Below are 23,336 nucleotides of genomic sequence, written 5' to 3' on the forward strand. Positions count from 1 at the left end.
AGTTAGGATAAAACTTTCACAATGTTGATAATATGCAGTAAAATGTACATGAGCTGGAGGTGAAGAGCACTATCTCTTTGTCTTCAGTCTACCACTTGTACGAAAAGGCAGAATATACAACTAATATTGAAGATATGATGCATAATGCTCCCTTCCTCCACGATTAGCACTCCCCTCTGGTTACACAATTTACAATTTATGTTACTCATTTAATGTTTGTTGATGACTTACTATTTGGAAGTCAAGCTATCATTTTTGAATGGACATGTATTAATAACATCCTAAAGTCTTTTGGAGAAGCTACATGTTTATGCATGAATGACGCCAAATCTATCCTCATACACAATGGCAATGTGGGGCTGGAGATAAAGGACATCAACATGCTTTTTGGTTGCAGTGGCATGATCCGGATTATCCAAAGTTTCGTGTTCATTCTCTCGACGTTTCAAACCCCAAAGTGGGTCTATCATCAAGACAATTAGATAGAATATGAATGAAAGAACTATTGAAGTAAAAACAATAGAAAGAACTATAAATTAAAATTATTTATGAATTAAGTATAACAATTAAAATATATTTTTAGGTTCTAGGTAAAATATATATATATATATATATATATAGGTTCTAGGTAAAACAATGGGAATAATTAAAACTAAATAAACAATTAATTAATTTTTTTATAAAACTATTATAAAAATAATAAAATAATAATAAATTAAAATAAATTAAAAAATCATATATATAAATGTCGGCTTCTTTATAAGAATTAGGGTTCTAGGTTTATTTATACCCAGGTCAAAAGACTCTTCTCTCAATTATCTTTCATTCATATTCTGTCTAATTGTCCTGATGATGGACCCACTTTGGGGTTTGAAACGTCGACAGAATGAACACGAAACTGTGGATAATCCGGATCATGCCACTGCAAAAAACTACCATAGAAGCTTAAAATCTAACATGCTTTTTGGTGTAGGTTACAACCAGATTGAGGAAGATATTATATATCTGGGTTTCAAGTTGAAGCCAAATGAACATTGTAACAAGGATTGGGACTGGCTGGTCAAGAGATTCCACAAGAAGCTAGACTGTTGGAAACATAGATGGATGACTATGGGAGGTAGATTGATAATGTTAAAAGTCATACTACAAAATATCATAGTATACTGGATGCACCTATTTCTTTTACCTCCGAAACTAATTAAAAGGATTCAAACTACAATGGGACACTTTATTTTGGCAAGGCCACTATTATCAAGGAAGTTTCATTTGGTATAGTGGTCCCTTATAGCTAGAACAATTGAAGAAGGTGAGTGGGGGATCATAGTCCGTACTACTTTCAACATGGCATTGATCATTAAAAAGATATGGAGGATTGTGTCCGGATTTGAAATATGGTCTCATATTATAATGGACAAATATATGTTAAGGCAAAATTTCACTACATGGTTAAGCAGTGGGGCAAAGAAGAAATCATATGCATCATACATCTCGAAGAGTATGATGAGAATAATACAATGGCTCCTAGGGTTTGTACGATGGGAAGTCGGGGATGGATCCAAGATCAAGATCGGCTTAGATGCAATCAAAATTATGGTGGGAAACCATTCATTATATGTTCATATCCTTAATTTCATGCATGGAAAATATATACTCTTCCTTAAACAGATTTTTCAATAAAAACTTCATTGCATGGACCATCAACCATGGACGAGAGTAGGGGAATTATAGATGCCAAATGAATATGGTTGTGAATGGGAAAACTATACTTCTAAACTCAGAAATGCAGGCATCACCCTCAATGATCAGGAGGAAAACATGACATGGGGGGCATTCTCAAGAACGGTCTCCCAAAGGTCAAAGACATTTACTACAACCTACATAGGAAAGAGAAAGGAAACAATTTTCCAAGTTAGGCTCTGGTCATATGGAAGTGGAATCATCCTAATAAAATTAAATGTTTCAGTTGGCTAGCAATTCATGATAGAATATTGACGTGGAACAACCTTCAAAGATCAAAATACTTGGGCCCGAGCATTTTCCTTATGTGCAAGAGAAGTGTAGAAGACACTGTTCATTTGTTTCTCTAATGTCCATTTGCGAGGGCTCTTTGGGATGAGGTCATTAAATATTACAACATTTTACCTCTTCGTCATTATCAATCATTGACTTGCTACCTGCATTCCTGGTTCAAATCCCATAAACGCTACAAATTTCTCCCACTATACATAATATGGACCATCTGGTGCAGCCGCAACACACTTATTTTTTAGCATAAAGGAGCGGTGGTTTGGGAGGATGTCATTAACACAATTGCATATTTCAATGAAATTGGATCACCCAAGAATAGAAGCAACTACATGGATTTCAAATTCAGGGACATATGACAAGTTTTTCTAGTGGTATTTTTTGGTGGTGCATGCCTTAGGAGAAAATGTGGGTGCGATGCCTTTATAGTCATTGAACCAAGAAATCTTTTCCACTTTTGGTGGAAAGGGGTATAGAGCAGAAACAATAAATTAGAGATCATTGCCTTGTGGGGAGTCCTGATTGTGGCAAAAAATTGTGGCAAAATGGCTAGGTATGGAACAAATCCAGGTATACAGAGACGTGAAGGGAATCATATACTGGGTGAAGGGATTTAATAGTTTTAATCCACCCATTCTAAATAACTAGATGAAGCACATCGGGACATTAGTAAGTACCTTTCATCATATCAATTTTGATCACATTTATGGGGAACATAACTGGACAATAGATTTACTTCACAAGAGAGGAATCAACAAGGACCTAGGTAAGTTCTACTTTTCTGTATATGAACAAGGAGTCATGATCAATGTTGGCAACATTATTTACTCATAGAAGATTCGTGTTTTGAAGGACTGTGTCATATTTTGTGGAAAATATAAGGAATAATCTGAGAATTGTAAGAGGATCCTGTTAAGGAGATCTCTAACATTTTTTCTTAATGAGGTAGTTCTTTTGTTTTCTGAAGGTGTAAAAACTCTTGTAATATTCCCTTTTCTTGATATGGTCGAAATGGATGAATACCACCAATGGTATTTACCATGGTATTTGCCTTCGTTTTTTGAAGGAAAACAATAAAACAAATTTTCTAGAGAGTCCATCAAGCCTATAAAAGGGAATAGGAGCTAGGCATTTAGGCATCTTGAGTTGTCATCCTATTGTGTTTTGTTGAGAACTTGGCGAGGCCAGTTCTAGTTTGATCCCATGGATGAAAACCCGTGGGCGTAATTGTCTAGTGGATCCATCCAAGGTCCACGATTGTGCTTCAATATCTTTAACTTCTCTGTTGATGGGCAGTCATACATGCCATAGGCACGGGCTTTAGTATGTCTTGTGTGGGCATGTAACTTTGTTTTCAGTTATTTACATAAATAAGAGGCTGCATTTTCAGATTTGTTTTATGTTCAATATTTTTATTGCAATAATTTTATTAGAACACCTAGATTTTGCCAGATCTATTAAAAAATTTTATGTTTGAGATTTTACAACTCTATGATGAATAATAGAAACCAAATTGGACATGTGTTGTAAATATAGATTGCCATTGTTTTTTAATCCAAAAAACAATAGGATGTAGTAACAGAAATGCTTTTCAAATTTACTATCTTTTTTATTAATATAAAGAAGAATTATTTTTTTCTACTGAATAAAAAAATAGATGGCATAAGATTCTCTCTCCAACTGAATAATCTTCTCCTCTTCACCTGTCCCTCCTCACTAGGACTGATAAAATAAATGGAAATGTTTCTCCAATAGGCCGGATAAAATGCAATGGGGACATGATTTTGAAGTCGTGGTGAGTCTAGTTGGCCAGACTGGTGACAACTCGAGTGAGGAGGTAAGGACCGTTGTGGCCCCATTTGTTACAGTTGAATGTGAGGGCAAACTCCTCTATGAACTTCAATAACAGAGGGTTTCGTTTATCGAACACCAAAAATGTGTTATTTAGTTGATTCCACTGCTCAGTTTAAGGATCTGGGCTCTGCACTTCGTTGGTGTTTTTAGGCTCGAAAAACTTCTGAGAAGTATCACGTATGTGTCGATGTAGACTCCTCCATACTTGTAAAGAATGACGAGTTGGAGGATGTTGGATAGATTTTGGGTGAATGGGACTTCCCCCGGATCGATATCAATGTTGTCAACCTTCCTGAGCCATTCCTCAGCCGAGATTTTTTTGAAGAGATAGCGGAGATCGGGCGTCATTGCCATGACATGAAACCCTCAACTTTTGAAAGGCCGAAGAATCTGCTCCCCCACCTCGGAGTCCATCGTCCGGGAGATGATGAGCGAGCAGCACCATAGATTCCACTTGAAAACACTCTCCATGGATAGCCGCTCTCGATATCTGAAGGATTCGATCTGCGATAACCAAGTGATATAGAAGAGGAGCTTGCAGGGATTGAAGAATGTTGAAATTATAATTTCAACTGCCGGAATCCGCCATCAAAACAGCGACTGCAAACAGGATTTTGTTCCTGAAAACCATCATGAGTTCATCACACCGCTTTTCACCGAGCGGTGGTTTTCCTCCGGAGGGCAGCGATATTGTACACCAACTGACACGTGCACAGAAGTTTTACCAAAACAGTTTTCATCGGAGTGTAATGTTTGTTTGGCTTGACCGAGCGATATCCATTCGATCGAAATGAAGGTTGTCCACCGTTGATTGAAGCCAAAGCTGCGTACAGGCATGCACATGGAGTTGACGTGAAGTTTTGGGTTTGATCGCCATTTGTTTCAGTGAAGTAATTAATGGTATTTACTCCTGTTTGTAGAATATAGGTAAAATTTTAATTTTAATGTCTTTTTATGCACGGAAGTATGGGCATAGGTAATAGTATTTGTTATGTTTTTTTTGTTGTTGTCGGTTATTGTATATGCAAGGAGAATCCATGCAGCGAAGTGTGAGTAAGGAAAATCTTTTACACAGCAGTGTCAAATTTTTTAATGCACAGCAGTGCAGATGTGATGTTCTTTTTGTTGAGAGATTGAAATGGAATGTGTAGCAGCACAAATGTAAATTTTTTTTTGGTTGTTCGTTGAATATGTTTTGAAAATATATGCAGAAGCATAGGAGGCAGAGTATGTAATTTTTATTTGGTGTTGAAAAAGGATGCGCAGCAGCGGGAGTTAAAAATGTTTTGTTTTGTTCATTGAGATAAGAATGTGAAGAATGCAGCAACATATGTAAAAGATTTCTTTTACAACAGTAAAAGCATGTAATTTTTACATAGTAGTGTGTTAAAACTTGCAGTTGAAACAGAGTAAAATTTCCAGAAGAGACAGAGTATTTTTATTTCTGTATGGAGCTGGAAGTTCTTGGTGAATCCCTCTGTTAAGAGGAAGATCCTTTTGTAACAGGTTGTCTTATTAATGAATAAAATGTTTTTATGAGTGTGTGAAACTTTCTTCTTCAGAAATCAAGTTTAGCTTCCTTGTGTTAAGATCCTGTGTTAAAACAGAGTATCATTCTCTGTTCAGATTTTGTTTGAAATTACCAGAAATTTCCAACAGTAGTATCAGAGCTTGTCCAGGCGCTTTGAAGGTGTCAAAGAAGCTGAAGGAAGGTTCTTTGCTGCAGCAGCTTCTCCAGAAGAGTGAAGACTTGGTAAAAAAATCTAAGGTATTTCTCAAGCTAGTTTTCTGTGTTGCTGTTGAAGACAGTCAATTATTTTAATACACAGTCAAGTATTTTGAAGAGTGCAAGAATGGCTGGAACCAGCACTAGCATGGGTATCTTTAATACTCAGCTCCCATAGTTTAATGGGAAAAACTATGACTATTGGGCGATAACCATGAAAACTTTGCTAGCTTCACAAGACTTATGGGAATTTGTTGAGGATGGATTTGAAGAACCAGCAGATGAAGATGAGTTTAATAGATTAACTCAGGCAGAGAAAAATCTGTTGAAGAGCTATAATAAGAAGGACTCAAAAACCCTCTGTTTTTTGTATCAAATAGTGCATGAGAGTGTGTTTCCAAGGATAGCAGCAGCCAAGACATCCAAAGAAGCATGGCAAACTCTCAAGACAGCCTATCAAGGCATGGAGAAAGTGAAGACAACAAAACTACAGTTGTTGAGAAGAGATTTTGAGAATATATGCATGAAGGAGTCAGATAATATTGACTCATTCTTCACACATATGATTGGTCTGGTCACAAAGATAAGGTCTCATGGAGAGATTCTTGAAAAAAGGAGGATTGTGGAGAAACTATTGAGGATAATACCCTCAAGGTTTGATGTGATTGTCACCACCATAGAAGAGACAAAGGATCTCACAAACTTCTCAGTTGATGAACTACATGCATCACTGATAACACATGAGTAGAGATTGAGTAGAAATGAAAACTCATCTCTAGAGCATGCCTTCAAGACCCAGATGTTCTTTGGAAGAGGAAGAGGTCAAGGCAGAGGGAACAAGAGAGGAAGAGGCAGAAGCCAAAACAGAGGTGGAAGAAATAGTCCAGCAAATGCTCAATGAAGAGGCAGCAATCCAAATCAGAACCAAGGCCAAGGCAGCAGTCAACAAAGTGGACAACATCATGGTCAAAGACAAAGGTATGAAAAATCCAATGTCCAATGTTACTACTGTAAAAAATATGGGCATTATGCAAATGAATGTAGGAAGAAGCAACATGATATGAGTAATAGAACTAGTGCAAATTTCACTAGAGAAAATATCAGCCAAAATAATTTGTTTTTAGCTTGTAATATGGCTGAAGAAAAGAGTGAAGATGTATGGTTTCTAGACTCCGGTTGCAGTAACCATATGACAGGAAACATAGCCCTGTTTTCTATGTTAGATCAGAGTGTGAAGTCACAAGTCACACTAGGGACTGATAATAAAGTTTCTGTTATGGGAAAAGGAGAAGTAAAAGTTTTAACAAAGAAAGGAGAAAAGAAAACCATAGCAGATGTTTATTATGTTCCTGGAATGAAATGTAACCTCTTAAGTATTGGACAGCTTGTTCAAAATGGTTACAATGTTTTCTTTGTGAATGATGTATGCACCATCATGGATAGAGCACCTAGCAAACAATGTATTGCTGAAGTGAAGATGATAAGGAATACGATGTTCCCTCTCAGGATGAAAACAGATTTGAAAAATAAAGAAGTAATTGCAGCAGTGACTCAAGAGGCTTTCCAAAGTGAACCAAAAGATGAAAATTGGTTGTGGCACTTGAGATTTGGACATCTCAACTTTGGAGGTCTTAATTTGTTGAGTAGAAAAGGAATGGTAAGAGGATTACCATTGATAGAGAAACCAGACAGCCTTTGTGAAGGTTGCATCTTGGGGAAACAACACAGAGAAAGTTTTCCATCAGGGAAAAGCATAAGGGAAAAATCACCCTTAGAGATTGTCCACTCAGATTTATGTGGACCGATGCAAACTCCATCACCTGCAGGCAACCACTACATATTAACATTCATTGATGATTTTACAAGAAAAACTTGGGTTTATTTCTTGAAGAACAAAAGTGAAGTGTTTGAAAGGTTTGGCAATTTCAAAGCACTTGTAGAAAACCAAAGCGGGCTACATATCAAAGTCCTAAGAATTGATAGAGGAGGTGAGTATATCTCCAAGGAATTTCTACAGTTTTGTAGAGAAAATGGAATTCATAAACAGTTTACCACTGGGTATACCCCGCAGCAAAATGGAGTTGTCGAAAGAAAGAATAGGACAATCATGGATATGGTGAGGAGCATGTTAAAGGAAAAGCATTTGCCAAATGATTATTGGGCTGAAGCTGTACACTGTGCAGCATACATTTTGAATAGATGTCCTACAAAAGTAGTCATGAACAGAGTGCCGGAAGAAGCATGGAGTGGGAGAAAGCAAGGAGTCACCCACATGAAAGTTTTTGGATGTGTGGCTTATGCACACATTCCAGATCAGCTAAGGAAGAATTTGGACAGCAAAGGGGAGAAATGTATTTTCATTGGATACAGTGAGGAATCCAAAGCTTACAGGTTGTATAATCCATCCACCAAGAAGCTCATTGTGAGTAGAGATGTTCAGTTTATTGAGGAGGAAGCTTGGGATGGAAGCATGGAGAAAACAGTGAATGTTAAAAACTCTTTGTCACATGATGAAGATGATGAGGAGATGGCTGGAATACATCCCCAAACAACAGCACCAACACAAGGACAGCAAGGGACACCCTTGAGGAGAAATGAAAGTGCTTCTCCAAGCACACCACAAGGAGGAAATTCAAGTGCTTCTTCAAGTACTTGTACACCAAATGAAAGAGGTAAGAAGTTCAGAAATTTAAATGAAATTTATGAACAAGAGGCAACAAATGAAGGTATGAACTCTTTGTTTGCTTTATATTGTCATGTTGATGACCCTGTTCATTTCAAAGAAGCAATTAAGGATAGGAAATGGATAGAAGCTATGGATGACGAAATCAATGCCATAGAAAGAAACAAGACATGGGATCTAGTTGAACTACCAAAAGGAAAGGAAGTCATTGGAGTTAAATGGGTCTACAAGACCAAGAGTAATGCTGAAGGAAAAATAGAAAGACACAAGGCAAGACTAGTTGTCAAAGGATATAAGCAGTAGTATGGGAGAGACTATGAGGAAACTTTTGCACCGGTTGCTAGAATGGAAACAGTGAGAGCAGTGATGTCCATAGCAGCACAAAACAAGTGGAAAGTTTACCAAATGGACGTGAAGTCAGCATTCCTAAATGGAGTGTTAAAGGAAGAGGTTTACATTGAACAACCTCCAGGCTATGAAAAGAAAGGCCAAGAGCACAAAGTGTGCAGATTGAAGAAAGCTCTTTATGGGCTGAAGAAAGCACCAAGAGCATGGTACAGTAGGATAGATTCCTATCTACTGGAAAATGGATTTGAAAAGTGTGAGGGATAACCCACCGTCTACATCAAAGAAAAGGATGGTAAATTACTAATTGTTGTGTTATATGTTGATGATGTTATTTTCACAGGCAATGATGATTATCTTACTGAAAATTTCAAAACAGTCATGAAAGAAGAATTTGAAATGACTGACATGGGTTTGCTGAGATACTTCTTAGGAATAGAAGTCGAACAAAGTGGAAATGGGATTTTTATCTCACAAGCAAAATATGTTAAGGAAGTGTTGGAAAGATTCCATATGCAAGAGAGCAAAGCAGCGATCACTCCCACAGTGATGGGATTAAAACTCAGCAAAGAGGATAGCAGCAAGAATTTTGATCCTAGTTTGTACAAGAGCATAGTTGGCAGCCTCATGTATTTGACTGCAACTAGGCCGGATATAATGTTTGTTTTTAGTTTAATTTCCAGATTCATGGAGAGGCCAAAAGAAGCACATTGGCAGACAGCAAAAAGAATTCTGACGTATGTTAAAGATACTAAAAGGTTTGGCATTTTATATACTACTTCAGAATGTTCAGATTTAATTGGATACACTAATAGTGATTGGGCTGGAAGTGTAGATGATCGAAAAAGCACATCTGGTTATGTTTTTCACATGGGTTCATGAGCTATTTCATGGGCTTCTAAAAAATAGCCTATTGTAGCATTGTCTACAACAGAAGCAAAATATGTGGCAGCTACAGCAGCAACATGTAAAGCAGTTTGGATGAGAAGGATGTTAAGGAGCTTATGTCAAAAGTAAAAGGAACTGTGATTTTTTGTGACAATAGCTCAGCTATTGCATTATCCAAGAATTCGATGTTTCATAACAGTACGAAACACATTGACAAAAAGTTTGATTACATCATAGAATTGGTAAACAGTAAAGAAATTGTCTTAGAACATTGCAAAACTCAGGAGCAGGTTGCAGATATTCTAACCAAACCATTGGGGCAGAAAATCTTTGAATTTTTGAGGAAATGTCTGGGTATGACTGATAACCCAGCAGTTGAAATTAAAGGGGACTGTTGAAATTATAATTTCAACTGCCGGAATCCGCCATCAAAACGGCGACTGCAAATAGGCTTTTGTTCCGAAAAACCGTCATGAGTTCATCGCATCGCTTTTCACTGAGCGGTGGTTTTCCTCCGGAGGGCAGCGATATTGTACACCAGCTGACACATGCACAACAATTTTACCAAAGCGGTTCTCATCGGAGCGTAATGTTTGTTTGGCTTGATCGAGCGATATCCATTCAATCGAAATGAAGGTTGTCCACCGTCGATTGAAGCCAAAGCTGCGTACAGGCCTGCACATGGAGTTGACGTGAAGTTTTGGGTTTGACCGCCATTTGTTTCAGTGAAGTAATTAATGGTATTTATTCTTGTTCGTAGAATATAGGTAAAATTTTAATTTTAATGTTTTCTTTATGCACGAAAGTATGGGCATAGGTAATAGTATTTGTTACGTTTTTTTTGTTGTTTTCGTGTATTGTATATGCAAGGAGAATCCATGCAGCAGAGCGTGAGTAAGGAGCGAATGAAGAAAATCTTTTACACAACAGTGTCAAATTTTTAATGCACAGCAGTGCAGATGTAATGTTCTTTTTGTTGAGAGATTGAAATGGAATGTGTAGCAGCACAAATGTAAATTTTTTTTTGGTTGTTCGTTGAATATGTTTTGAAAATATACGCAGAAGCGTAGGAGGCAGAGTATGTAATTTTTATTTGGTATTGAAAAAGGATGCGCAACAGCGGGAGTTAAAAATGTTTTGTTTTGTTCATTGAGATAAGAATGTGAAGAATGCAGCAGCATATGTAAGAGATTTCTTTTACAGCAGTAAAAGCATGTAATTTTTACATAGCAGTGTATTAAAACTTGCAGTTGAAACAGAATAAAATTTCTAGAAGAGACAAAGTAATTTTTTTTTATATGGAGCTGGAAGTTCTTGGTGAATCCCTCTGTTAAGAGGAAGATCCTTTTGTAACAGGTTGTCTTATTAATTAATACATTGTTTTTATGAGTGTGTGAAACTCTTTTCTTCATAAATCAAGTTTAGCTTCCCTGTGTTAAGATCTGGTGTTAAAACGGAGTATCATTCTCTGTTCAGCTTTTGTTTGAAATTACCAGAAATTTCCAACAAAGAAGGCCTTCACTTTGGTCGAGAATTGAGCTGAGATTAAATCTGAGTGGAGGTCTTTGAATCTCGGTAAGTTGTCCTGGAACCACTTGATTCTCTCCTACCACGTCATGTTAAGCGGGGATATACTCTAAACTCATAACCTTCCTCAAGAGTTTCGATCTTGAGCTACCAATGACCAATAATTAAAGGTCATGTTGAATCTCTTCTCGAATTAGGGTCTTGAGTTCTACATTTAGCATGTTTTGGGGGCCATTATTGTGTGTATCGAAAATAGGTATTGAAGTGAGATGACCATGGAAGACCTGGAAGTATTGGAGAATGGGAACAAATGGAAATACCATGGGAACAAATGGGCCATTATTCTTTAGCATGCACACAGATACCAATAGCCAGGCGTCACCGTCGCCCACCCAATACCATTATAGTGTAGTTTATCCATCAAATTTTCAAGGTCTTCCAAGCATACAACCACGACCAGGAAGAAATACTCAAAGGCATGTTAGGTGAAAATCCGAAAGATAGTTTTTAGTGCCTTTTTTTCCACCATAAAGGAGAAAGTGTCTAGTTCTCTTAATGTGAAAGAAGTGCATGATCTAATGGGTTTGTTTACATGGTCGTCGTCCCATTTTGCAAGTGTTTGGACAACGATGACTTCCTACGGTTGGTGGGCATAGTGGTGTCGTGCAGGACCAAGCGATGGATGAATAACAGTCGGCGGCGACGACCAAGAACAAGCAACCAACCATAGCAGTGAGCTCCTGTGGTTTCTCCCTATCATATTGAGGTATCTTCTATCTGCACACAGATTATTGTCTCTATTGATTGACAATTTTGAAGAATTTTCCTTCAGGTGGATAATCATTGAATATTCCAAGAATAGGCAGAGGAAAATGCAAATTTGATTTTGGAAGAACTTGATCTCAATGACCTACGACACGCTAGGTATAATGTATTCAACTATCTTCAGGCAGTACAAACCTTAAGGTATCTCAAAATTTTACTCTAGGTTAGTTGCCATTGATAGGCGTAAGACATGTTGCACTTCTTTGTAACCCTGCAATATCATGTCGTCATTAATACATCATATATTTTATAGGCTATTAACAAGTAAGGGTTTCATAAAATTTTTCTAGTTCTTACCTATTGAATGATAAAAATATTATGTGGGCATGCTTTCAAATTCAGACTGAGATATGCACCCATATATACTTGTATACATTATCCAAAGTTATTTTCCTTCTATGGTTTTTGGTTTGGGCACGTTAAAAAGGAAAGGAAAAAATAAAGTTGATCTATGGTTTTTGGTTTGTGCAGGTTAAAAAAGAAAGGAAAAATTAGAGTTGATCTTAGAGTTTTTTTAAGAGCACTTTGGCATTGGAGCAAGAATGGAAAAGAAGGCAAGAGGAAAGAATGATCAAGCAAGGAAGAGCATGATCAAACAACTACAACAGGATTTTTTGTAGGTACTGATTTTCATGTGTGTTTTCCTTGCTAGATTTGGCATGCATGGCATTTCATGTGGTTCTTTTGTTGTTATGGCATGTGTTTTGCCAAATTTGACAGTGTTTTCAGCCTTGCCTTGTCATTTTCAAATAGCCATGGTGTGATGGGGTGTTCTTTTGTTTTTATGGCATGGGTTTTGCCAAATTTGACAATGTTTTTAGCCTAGCCTTCTCATTTCCAAATAACCATGGTTTGATGGGTTTCTCATGTTTTGGCTGAGTTGGATTACCGAATGGATTCGAAGCTAAGTGAGGTGGATCTACAAATGATAAAAGACATGAGCTAGTAACCCCTGAACCGGACTATGGGTTCTGTTAAAGTCGAATTTTGTGTTGCCTTGGTAGGCCTAGTAAATCCTAGAGGTGGGTGTTATCCATCAAGCCTAGTAATCCCAGGATGAGATATGCGGTGAAGCCTGGAGAGTATGTCTTGGTTTATGGCCTAGTGATTCGGTGTGGATTGTTGTAAAGCCTGAGAGACTAGGAGACAGGAAAATTCCTCACATTGTTGGTGGAGAAATCCAGTGGTATCCATACTTGTTTTGGCTCAGTGATCAGGTGGAGATCATGGTAAAGCCTGTTATTACATGTTTATTGTGTTGGCCTAGTGATTAGATGTGGATTATGGTAAAGCTTGGTTTCTATTGATGAGGGTGAGGTGGTTTAGCCTTGGGATGCCTTGGTTGGCTCTTTTGGTTTGACTCCCACATTCATGTTTGGAATATGGCACTAGGGTGAATGACTTAAGAGATATTTGGCTCAACCATTCTATAGTCGGGTGGAATGTGGTAGTCCCATCCTGGCTTGCATTTTGTATTTATTAATAAGAGGTTCGCCCCTTGATATCTTATGTATAAATGTATTTGTTTATATGTGGAATTCATGGCTGATGTATCCTTGATATTTCTCTTGTTATAATGATGGTTATAAGCAAGTATTATGACAGATATGATGTATGTCTCTCCTCATGTTTTGATTTGTGTTGGTGGCTAGAATTATCCTACTTTTTGGTTTCTATCCTATCCCAAACACACCACCTTAACCCCTCTTTTAACCCTGGAGGCCTATCTATTCCTGTACTTTTTCTCAATTGCACACATTCCCACACTCCTCTTATGTTTTTCATATTCAAAGGTTATATATGTACTTAATCATTAAATTTACAGGTTTTATATCTTAAAATGTCTTCGCAACTAATATTTTCCTTTCCTAAGTAGTTAGATGGAACCAAAGTGTTAATCTATGTAAGAGATTGGGTTGGTGCAGGAATCATGCTTGTATCGGTCAGCGTTCCCTCACTTTCGAGGCAGCTGTCTATTTTTGTTTGACTCACTGTGAACAAGACAACTCTGTAGACTCTGCAGATTTATTGTCTAAGAGATTAGTTTCATTGTTGGGCTCAACACTTAGAGAAGAAGGCGGGATATGAAGGATGGAATTCGGTTGCAAAACCCTTGTTTAGACCTTTTGTGAACAACTGAAAGGCTTAATATATCATGTTGTTATATTTTTGTTGCGACCAAGAGTCGAAGCATGTATTTAATAGGGTTTCTCCATAGATGTTAGCTAGTGATGTTGTGTTAAACTTTTGCTACCAACTGTAATTTCTCAGTATCGCCATTTCTAGGCTGAATCGGGGATCCGCGACGTGTATTTGCTCTTTTTGAAACTTAATACAAAGGAACATGCTAGTTGTGAAGTTCTTAGTTTCGATATCATTGTGATACTCCATTTGATCACTTTAAGTTTTCTATTTCGTTACAGGGAAATGAGATGGTTGGCTAGGGCCTAGCCAACCCAGCTCATTCTCCCTTCGTTAAAAGTGTGTTAGATTTATTTTCATGTAAAGGATAGTGAACCAGATCATATTTGGATTCTTTCATAGCTGATGGAATTTAATGTCTTGTAAGTTGTGTGATCTAGATCCAGGTGTGTGTGTGGTTCATTTTCATTTACTTTTATTTTCTTCTATTCTTTCATGCAAATGCGTTCTACGCTTTTCTTTACAATGTAAATATACATCTAGCTTCCTATACTAGTGTGTTTCCATTTCAGCAAGTTGAAAGATTCCTTTACTCATTGCATCCAGTCATTCTTATTTCTGCAGGTCTATTGTTCTTTTGTAAATAGTATTTGGCTTCTTAGTGAAGCATATTTCAATATTCAAGTTCAGATTGATTTGATTAATGTCAATAAGCTTTCACTAAAACACTATTGCATTACTTAAATTTGTACTTGCACTTGTTGCTGGACTTAATACTGAATTTATTAGAAGGATTCCTTGAGTTAAAACAATTTTTTGTATAAGGGTGCAGATCTAATTTACTCAATAAACAATCATCTCAAGAAAGAGCTTGCTGATGTTTGGGTCAAAGTAGTTTCCATGAAAAATGGTTTCTTATTTCAATAGAAATTCCCTTTCGATGTGAAAGCACCGTTCATTTCCGAGCATGTGATTAGCTAATGATTCATTTTTCTTACAGAGGTTCATTTTACAGATCTGTTTTTACCTTGCATTTATTTTCTTAGTTAACATGCTTTTATTTCTTGCAACTGATTTGGAAACCAAGTACAGAAACTCTGGTTTCCTAGTACAGGAACCTCTGTTCTAATATAGGAATTGACATTCCGAGTACAGTAACAGAGTGCAATAGTACAAAGGCTCAGAGCTCATGTATGTAGTTCAAGTTCTTTATCAAGGGCCCAATATATATACTTCTAGTATAGAATTTTCACTCTAGTACATGAATAATGTTCCCGTACAGGAACCTTGTTGCAGTATAAGAACAACAACTTGGTACAAGAAGGAAAATCTTGAGGAAGATAGAAATCCTGATTAGTTGGACCATTCTCCTATCGTACAACCATATTGAAGAGAATCTCAAATAGTTATTTTATCAATTCAAATTGTTCATGACGAATTTTGAGTTTCCTTTATTTGAGTTTCTGCAAAGTACATTATTTTCATTGAACATCAAAGTTTTCTTGGTATTCATTAATGTGTAATCTTTCCTTTCAAGCTTGTAATTTCTAATCAAAGAAGTAGGAATACAATTAGAGAAGGTTCATATCATTTCTTGGCATTTCCTGTGCTACGCCTCGAAGTGTATGAAACCCCAGGTTGACAAATTAAGTGTTGAAAGGAGTTTGTTGAATTGCAATTCCTGCACCCAACATTTTGGCGTTGTTTTCGGGGAGGCATTTCTAAAGATTGGTAAGAACTTTCTTGTTTTCTTTCCTTTGCAGTAGGGGTGAGTCTGCTTTTATTTTTTCTGTAGTTTGCTTCTATTGTTGAAGGATTTCATAGCAATGATTTATTTATTTATTTGCAACATTTGATTTAAGATTCTTTTTTGTAAATTTAAAAGTTTTGTCATTCTTTTGGATTTTATTTTAGATGAATGCTTAAAAGGGGTAAGGGTCCAAAGCCCAATAAGGGTCGAGGGAACACTAATAAATCTGAAACATTTTCTCATATTGGACCTTCTTTTGCAGGCAGAAAGCCTAAACAGACACAAAATCATCACGCAGGAATTGTCCACTTGGATTCTGGAGACAGAAGTTCAGGTGTGACACAACCCAAGAAGGATAAGAATGAAACTAGTGGTGCTCCAAAGGCCAATTTGAGCCATAGTCAACCTTCTCACTCTAGCAGGAGTGGTTTGAACAAGGGAAAAAAATGGCAGAGCACGAGGATCATGTTGAGGGGACTGGCAAGAATCAGGTAATTGAGGAACAATCCACCTTTGGATTTCCAATAGTGGATTCTAAAATAACTACTCAAATGAAGAACATTCTGCCATCGGCTCTCCCTCATTTCTATGGTAAGGTGCACGAAGATCCTGATTCTTTTCTTTTTGAGTTTGATATCCTATGTAGAAGCTATGATTACTCTTCAGATGCCCATAAATTAAAGTTATTCCCTGCAACTCTCAAGGACTCAGCCTTGCATTGGTTCATGGGACTCGGAGGGAAAACTATAATTTCTTGGGACCAAATGAAGAGAGTGTTTTTGACTAAATACTAGGAATATTGCAAAACTAGAGAAATGCAGGACGAGATCTTTACCATTGTGCAAGGTGATGATGAGACCTTGGAGGATTACTTAGAGAGATTTTTATACATCCTCCAAAGGTCAAAACATAAATTTGACATAAGTACTATAAGGACCTTATTCTTACGTGGACTTACTGAAGATTCTAGGCATAATTTGAATTTATTAGGACAAGGGGATATTGCTCAGAAAACTTTTGATCAAATTTGTGACTTGTGCAGGAAATTTTCAAGGAATCAATCTAGATCGAGTAGAGGAAATCGAAGTAGAACTAGTAAACTTGGATCTACAGATGCTATGATTATTGGTTTGGAGAATAAAATGGACAATATGAAAATTAAAATAATGAATACTGTTAGCAAGAAAATAGACTCTTTAAAAATTCAGCAAAAATTAGTAGATGAACAAGAGTCTTTGTCTATTTTTTGTCCTAAATGTAGGAAAAAGCATCATTTAAGAGAATATCTTGCTGATTTAAAATGTGTGATTTTTGGTGGAAACCATGCCACTGAGAAATGTCCCTCCATATCAGGATTAAAAGCTATACTTGAAGGAGAGAATTTCGAACTTGAACCATTACATGGTATGGGAGCACAGAGAAATTGGCCTCAAATAGGTGCATGTATGATTCTTGAATCTTCACCACATTTTTTGGGTCATCATTCACATCCATATTCCTATTATAACACTCATCACCCTCAAGCTTGGTAGCATGGGAACCATTATCAGTATGGGAAACCCCCTCAATCCTAGAAACAAAGATGAAGAGGGTCAAACCATTCACATTAGTCCTATCCTGCACAGATGCCATCATATCCTCCTACATATGCACTTCACCATATGTCACAACCATCCTTTCCTCCCCTACCTCAACAAATTCAACTAAGGCAATGCAATCGATCTATTCTATTGAACCGCCCCCTTCTCCAATTTACCAAAACTGGCTGGTTGGGATACATGAGCTTCAATTAAGATCGGGAAGGGTAGTCAAATAAAAAAAACAAAAACAACCCATGGTGACCATTAAGGAGAAAAACAAGGAGGAAACTCCTTGTCATTCTAAAAAAAATGTCACCATTCAACCCATTCCCGCACCATCAGAGTTACCATCTTCTTCAAACCAGCCTCCCTATCTAGAGAGGCTAGTTATGGAGGGGAGTGACCCAAGTCCAGTCTAGATTTTGAGCTGAGGAATCTTTGCATAAAGGTCCCTTTGCTTTAGGCTATTAGATAGATCCCCATCTGCATGAAAATAATTAGGGAACTCTATCTCAAAAATCCAGGGAGGAAGAGAGTAGAACCTCAGACCATTCAATTTGTTGGCCGAGTAGCTGAGTTAATGATAGGATGTACACAAATGGAAAAGTACATCGATCTTAGAAACCCAGTTGTTTATGTTCAAATAGGTGATATCCTTGTCCCCAATGTGTTAATAGACCTGGGTGCGGCCATCAATGTCATGACTAGGCAGACCATGGATCAGCTTGGGTTGGTCCATATTCATCCTACACCTACTATGCTTGAACTTGCTGACATATCAAAAATCAAGCTAGAAGGTGTGCTCGATGATGTGGTTGTCTCCATAGATTCTTGGGAATACCCTACGAAATTTATTGTGCTTCAGCCAAAAACTCATGTGGGTGGGCATCCCTTGATTTTGGGACGACCATGGCTTGCCTCAACCGATGCTTACATTCGATGTCGCTATGATGATATGTATATTTCACATGGAGCCTTTAGCAAGAAAGTCACCTTATACCCGCCTACTAGATCTATTCAGGAGCTAAAGAACACTTTGTGGTTAGATTACAATAGCAGTGATGAGAAGACTCAACCTGTTTCTTTGATCCACCATCATACCGAGTCTAACTAGGAGGGTGAGTTATGAGACTTCTTGATAACCTAGACACAATGCCTAATTTTGACATGTTTTGTCAAATATTTAGTCTATATTTTCAAGGAAATTTTGATTCTCAACCCTCCTCATCACTAGTCTTAGTAGCATCTTCTTGCACTCTTGAGCCCGAGACTACTCTTGTTGAAATTAGTCCAGGAAAATCCTTACATATCAGTTCAGACCTAGACTCATCTCAACAAAAGCAACTTGTTGATTTGTTGCATGATCACCTTGATGCCTTTGCATGGAGTTATGAGGACATGAAAGACATACCCCTTGAAACCTATACTCACCATATTTATATTCAGGAGGGAGCCTGACCTGTTCATCAACCCAAAAAACCCATGAACCCTGTGCTAAGAGATATTGTGAAAGAAGAATTACAAAAACTCTTGGTCGCCAATTTTATATATCCTATATTTGATAGCCAGTGGGTCTTCCGATTGGTAATAGTCTCGAAAAAGGATGGGAGACAATGAATTTGCACTGCTTATCGAGAACTTAATAAAGCCACTCTTAAGGATTACTTTCCCCTTCCTTTTATCAATCATGTGCTAGATACCCTTTAATCGGAATCTACATTAGGGGCCAAAATTTGCTCAAAAACAATTGTTCTGAATTTCTCAAAAGATGAACGACCACGTCCATCTTGGTGATACAATCCCAATGAAACTCGTTTCTTTCAAAAATGAGTTCGTATGAGGAAGTTAGAGCCTGCTGAGAGTTTCACCAACCAGGAAATTTTTTGGAAAAAGGTTGATTGGGATGTTGACTGGGCATCCGTACAACCTAGTCAGCAAGGAGAATATTCATTGGAATATTTTCAGAATATTCTTGTACAGTTGGATGAATTATGCGTTGACAAGTGGCATTGTTTCATTGGGTTTCGGGTGGTGTGTTGGCAAGTTTATATTGGTTCATTTTATGCCAATGAAAGAATGCCACGTGGAAAGCCAGAGGCCACCACGTGGCACCTCCCAAAGGCCTTCACAATCTCAACACAGTGGAACAAATTATTATGGTGGAGGTCGGGGTCAAACCCGCAACCTCTAGCATAACATCCACAAGTCCTTACCACCTCCGCTACACTCTGTTTCTTACCATATATGTTTTGCACTTATATTTAAAGTTAAACGGTGTGGAGTTGGGTGGTTAGGGGAGGGCTAGCCGTAGGCTAGCACTCCCCCATGTGGACACATTTGTGGTTAACCGCAAACAGTTACATAAACTAGCGGATACAACCCACCAACACTGCAATGGCTCCACATGTGAACGTGACATTGTAACACCAAACGGTAAGCAGAAGCCAACGATCAAGCTAAGGGTCACCTCCAAAACTGTGCAGTATCCACCACATGTGACCGCATAAAACTCCGACGGTTGTGGTCAGCACTAACTCCGTGGTCTTCGCGCTAATCGCGGATTTATGTTAATTAATCTAGGTTTAAAATTAATTAAGCATAGTTTAACCATTAATTAACTACAGTTTAAAATGATGACAAGTTTGGCGGTGCCCCCAATTTCGGGCCTACCTCCACATTTAGTGCGGTAACAGGAGTCATTCCTGATTTAGTGGAACTTTTCGACCAAATAGAGCTCAGGAAGAGATGTTATTGGCTAATTTGTATCTTCTAAATATAATGGAATAGGTTTCAGAGGCTATGGAGCACTTTTGCATGTTATTTTTCCACATTTAAGTTTTATGAAGCCCAGGGCCACCAGGGAGGAGGTCATGCCCAAAACAGCTGTGGTCCATTTGCAGAGTTTGGAGAATATGGGTTTTGGAATGCTCTGAGTCCATTGAAGCATGTTTCAGGAGCTGTAGAGAATTGTAAACTATAATCTTTTCAACTTTGAGCAAACACAGAGGCCTAAGCCATGGAAACTGGACCAAGGAGATGTATCCCAAGAGGGGTGAACTCCTTTATCAAAACACTGTGTTGAGTGTTTTTCTTGATGGTTTTCTGTTCATTTTCTTACTGTTGTTCAGTACTTACTTTCATGCTATTATTTTCATGATCTCACATAAAAATTGACATAAAATTTACTTGTTTCCAATCACAAATAGCACAAGAGAACCCTGCACATGAAGCAATAGAAAAGCATGTGTTTTTAAATATGTAAATGAAATTAGCACAGAAAAACTAAAATTAAGCTACAAATCAAGTTGGTATTAGAGAAAATGTTTATTTGCTTGATTGCTTGAGATTTGTGCAAGTAGAATTAACAGTGTGCAAGTTTATGTGATGGCAGCTTCAACAAGTGATGTCTATAATCTCTCTTCCTTAACAAGATTCTTTGATGAAGAGATATTGCAGGAGTTTTTCATCATGAGATATATGGTGCAAGAGATGATTGAAGATAGGAAGGAGAACACTATACCTCAAGAGCTGTTGATATCCATGAAGGAGGAGAAGCAAGAGCTTCTTGAAAAGATGCATGAGATGGATATTTTACTCAATGATGCCAAGGAAACCCTAGCCAAGTATGTGCATGAACTTGAGGTATGAAATTCAATTTTATCTTCAATCTCATATAAAAATGAATGTTTTGGTGCTTTTGAAAGACACATTAGAGGAATAGGTTCCAAATTACTGATGAAAATGGGTTGTGAAGGTAGAGGGTTAGGAAAACATGCACAAGGCATAGTTAAGCCAATTGTTGTTGAGGAAAGGCCTAGGTATTTGGGTCTTGGTTATGGAAAACATGATGGATAATGATCCAAAGCCAAGGAGGCACATGAATGTGTTCCAAGAAGGAATTTCATTACATGTTCATACCCTCAAGCTTGTGAAGTTTGTGTTCATGAGGAATGCAAAAGTTTGATACCCACTTTGCAAGAAGATGCTCATAAGCATGCAACTAGTGTAAAGGGAAAACAAGAGGATGATGAAAGATCTAAGGTCATTGAAACCATTGTTTGTATTCCAAAGAGAACTACTACCTCTTCAAATTCACCTCCTAAAGAAGGAAACAAAGGTGAATGTTCAAGGTATAAATCTGCCTTTAATCAAGTTTCCTTTGATTATGTTAAACATGGTAAATTTTCACATAAGAATTGGAGATAATTTACATGTTCCTTTTGTGGTTTGAATAACCATAATGTTTCAAGATGTTGGAAGAAAATGACCACATATAGGAATTTTTCAAACCAAAAGCAACATAAAACAAGAGATCCATTGGATAATGGAAACCATGTTGCAAAGAAGATGCAATTGTTTTGCACTCATTGCCAAAAGCAGGGACATCTCATAGAAAAATGTTGGACATTGCATCCAACAACTCATCCACGACATTTGAAGATGGTGGAGAGGGACTTTGGCAAGAATGGAAAAGAAGATTCCATAATTGATGTGGGTCAAAATGATTCAGAAGATGATGTGCAGCTGCAAGAATCGCCACTGAAATGGTTTGGTAAGAAGTGGTTTGATTTCTTATCCAAATAAGGCTTGAATTTCTTTTGTTGATAGATACAATTCTTTTCCTTAGAAATGCATTTCTTTGCCTTATGAATGCATTAATTTTCTATTGAAATTATGCTACAACTTGTATGATGCAAGATGTTGAAGGTGGAGTTCTGTTTGACTCACTTTAATGCAGAAAATAAAGCAATTTGTGGTTACAAGTTTATATGTGAATGCATTTCTTTTGAAATAATTCTTGATGTTGCATAACTTCGCCAAGAAGGTGTGTGAAAGTGGTATATGTTACTCCCATCATTTGTAGAAAATTTGTCAATTCATCTCTTATGTACCCATACATGTTTTGGGCTTATTGTACTTGTGTTTGTACTTAAGGGAGAGTTGAAGAATTGTACACATGCATGAGATTTTGTGTGTGTGTGAACAATGAAACTAGCAACATGCAAGAGTGATTGATTTGTATTGGTCGATTGCTTTGTTAACATGTATGATTGATAACTTGAGAATTTTCATTCTGTTTGGATACATGCATGAGTGTCGACTTGTGTCGATTGTTGTTACATGTATGTCATATCTAATTGGAAGAGTTGATTTTATCTCCAAATATGAAAGGGAAATGTTGATGGATTGTTGCATGAGATGTGAAATACTTGTTGCTTATGCAAAGAATCGCCAAGTTGTTTACATGCTTATGTTTAACTCTCAAGTCAAGTCAGTTGCTTGAAGAAGTTTGTTTTGTCGAATTGTGTTTAATAAAACATCGACTAATAAACCAAGATGGTTTGTACACCAAGATGCAAGAGTACATGGCAATGTTACATGATGTGACAATTGTTGCTTTGAAGGAGAAAAAGAAGAGGTCGTCGATTTCCATTTCTTGCATAATATGTTTTTCCAGTTAATGGTGTATTTGTGACAAGATGTCACAGCATTTGGGAAGGTACATTCTTGAGAAAGATGTTGAACTGGAGGATGATAGAGACAAGAAGCGAAAGTGGACGAGATGTCAAAAATTTGCAGCCATTGTAGACTGTTGTATGTGTTGATGCCAAGATTCTCAGTGGGAAGGCTATCAGATTGTATTAGTTGTCCAAGAATTGAGGGATCGATGTTGTACATCAAAGGTATTTTGTAGCCATAAAGTGTCCAGCAAGTGTTGGATTGGGTCAACAGCAAAAGGAGAATAGTGGTTGAGGAACATAACCTTTTGCAAGGCAAGGCATGTCAATCTACCCAATTGGTTGTCATCGAGACCTTTTAAGTAGAATTAGTTGATAGAACTTGGGAAGGAGAAGAGTATTTAGCTCTCATTAGATAACCAACTTTTGTGGGTCTAAAAGCCCATGAGTGGGAAGGAGTGATCAGAATCTAGATTAGGGGCCAAAATTTTCTCAAAATCTAAAGTGTCTGAAATCACTCGAAAGCTGAATG

The 23,336-nt window shown here is 37.4% G+C and overlaps 1 pseudogene; it reads right to left on the reverse strand.

The window, feature by feature from the left end:
• Window positions 1-83: 83 nt before the first annotated feature.
• On the reverse strand, window positions 84-11,269 carry LOC149151142 (uncharacterized protein At4g19900-like; annotated as a pseudogene).
• Between the last annotated feature and the right edge of the window lie 12,067 nt (window positions 11,270-23,336).

The sequence above is a fragment of the Pinus tabuliformis genome, chromosome 9, assembly GCF_031772625.1.
Source record: "Pinus tabuliformis cultivar Carrire ecotype Pingquan chromosome 9, CPIR1, whole genome shotgun sequence".
Taxonomy (NCBI): domain Eukaryota; kingdom Viridiplantae; phylum Streptophyta; class Pinopsida; order Pinales; family Pinaceae; genus Pinus; species Pinus tabuliformis.